Here is a 2,703-nt window from a genome sequence, read left to right on the forward strand (position 1 = left end):
CTATCTCAAAAGAATAAGTTCCTGAGAATGCATCCAGCTTGAACTTTGAGGTCTTCAGGAATGGTCTTTCGAGCAAGATGGAGGACAGTCTTCCTGAGTCATTTTGGGGCATCTCCAAGATATAGAAGTCAATGGAAAATGTGAGCCCCTTAATGCTCGCTAGAACGTCCTCAGCAATTCCAACCACTGTAATAATGCTTTTATCTGTTAACACAAAACGAGCTGTCGACCTTTTTAAGGGAGGGAGCCTCAAAGTATCATATATAGACAAAGGCATAATACTCACGCACGCTCCTAAGTCACACATGCAATCAGAAAATATTACACCCCCAATAGTACAGTTAACCATGCATGGCCCTGGGTCACTACATTTTTCAGGTATATCCCCCATTAAAGCAGATATGGAACTACCTAAAGGAATAGTTTCTAATTCATTAATCTTATCCTTATGCATGCACAAATCCTTTAGAAACTTCGCATATTTAGGTACTTGCTGAATAACATAAAAAAGGAGAACATTTACCTCAACTTTTTTGAAGATTTCTACCATTTTGGGATCGAGTTTCATCTGCTTTCTAGGCTTCCTTGCAAGGTGTGGAAATGGGATAGGAATGGCGTCTCTTATAGCTTCAGCTTCCTTTGGTTATCCATTCCTTGGTTGAGCTGCTTCTTCTACAACCATGTCTTGTACTTCATTTTCCTCTTTAACATCCTCCATTTCTACCATGTCTTCAACTGGGGCGTGTTCTTGTGGGCTTGGCTCCTCATGATTCCTCTCTTGCAGTGTGGTTCCGGATCTCAAAGTGATGGCATTGATGCCACCTTTAAGGTTGGGTAAGGGTTTTGAAGGAATTCCACTGGAGCTTGGAGGCTGGTTGTTGGGAGCGGAGAATGAATCCATCCTGGAGATGAGAGCTTGTAAAGTGGCATTCAGACCATTTATGGTAGAGTTCAGTGTAGTATGAATGTCTTGTTGTCCTTGTGCAAGAGAACGAAGTACCTCGTCGTTAGAAGAGGAAGGGGGATAAGTGATCCGAGGGATCTGCTGTTGGTTGTGCTGAGGTCCTTGGGACTGCCTTAGGTGGGGTGCTCTGTAAGGCTGGTTCTGATTCTGTTGTTGATAGGAATGGTTCTGCTGATTTCAGTTCTGCTGATTGTTATTGTTATTCCACCTTTGATTTCTCTGGTTGTCTCTTCCTCCTCTGTTATAGTTTTCCCTCCAGCCATGGTTGGAATTATCTCTCCAGCCCTGGTTGGAATTATCTCTCCAGCCCTGGTTGGAGTTGTCTTGCCAACCTTGGTTATAGTTCCCACCTTGGTTGTAGTTGCCGCCTTATTGATAGGAGCCTTGATTTGGGCAATCATAAAAATTGTGAGTAGCTGCCAAGGTGTTGTCCTCTTGTTGGAGCTGTGGACACTCATCAGTGTAATGACTATAATCAGTACATATTCCGCATACTCTCTGAGAAACCAGTTGTTGACTATGTTATGGTGAGAAGGGTTGAGATTGTTGTTGATTCAGATGTATCTGCTTCAGTAGGTTGGTCATCTCACACACAGCCTGTGTGAAAGCAGTAGTCTCACTGCTAGAGGAGACTTCTGCAACAGCTTTTGGGATGGTGGTTCCTGTGTCTAGCATTCCGAGTGGACTCAGCTAGATCGGCAATCAGCTGCCATGCTTCTGTTGCCGTCTTGTACTTCTTCAGAGAGTCATTACTTGCAGCATCTAGTGTGGTCTTGTCCTGAGGCTTCATGCCTTGTGTGAAGTAGCTGATCAACACCATCTCATCAATCTTGTGGTGGGGACATGAATTTAAGAGGTTCCTGAAGCATTCCCAGTACTCATAAAAGGGTTTCTAACTCTCCTTGGATAATGCACGAGATCTCTTTCCTCAATCTATCTGTAACTTCAGTCAGGAAGTATTTGTCTAGGAACTCTCTTCTGAGCGTATCCTAGTTGGTGACAACTGCCTCAGGTTGAGTGTAGTACCACTCCCTCGCCTTTTCCTCAAGAGAAAATGGGAAGGCGATCAGCAAAATAGTAGTCTCATATGCACCATGATGTCTAACAGTAGAACAGGCTGTCTGAAAATCCCTGAGGTACTTTATAGGCTTCTGAGCAGGTAAGCCATGAAACTTAGGCATCAAGTTGATTAGCGACGTCTTCAGTTCAAAATCTGTAGCCAGATTTGGGTGACACGCTTGTACGGTTGCAGTGTAAAGTCTGGAGCTCCAGCTTCCTGGAGAGTAATCCTCCTAGGCTCTGCCATATTACTTGCACGTAAATCAACTGAATCAATAGTAGAGGAGCTTGTTTCTTCCTCAAATGCCGCTTCAGATTTGCTCTCAGATAAGACTGGTGAATTGGCAATAACCACTTCACCACCCTCAGAGGCTAACCGACGCCGAGCTCGCCTAATACGTGAAAGAGTTCTTTCGATTTCAGGATCAAATGCGGCTAAGCTCGGATCAGGTAGTGAATGCGTCATTCAACGAAAGAAACATACAGCTCATGGTAATAAAATAAAATAAAATACAAAAAAATAAATTCCAACCAATAAATTAGCACACTATTGCAACTCCCCGGCAACGGTGCCAAAAATTGACGTGGCAAAAATTAACCGATTAAGAAATTAGTATGAGAAATACGTTGCAAGTACAGTTCTTAACCAGCAAAAATCCGCTTATCAATTTAGAAAGAGT

The sequence above is a fragment of the Arachis ipaensis genome, chromosome B02, assembly GCF_000816755.2.
Source record: "Arachis ipaensis cultivar K30076 chromosome B02, Araip1.1, whole genome shotgun sequence".
NCBI lineage: Eukaryota > Viridiplantae > Streptophyta > Magnoliopsida > Fabales > Fabaceae > Arachis > Arachis ipaensis.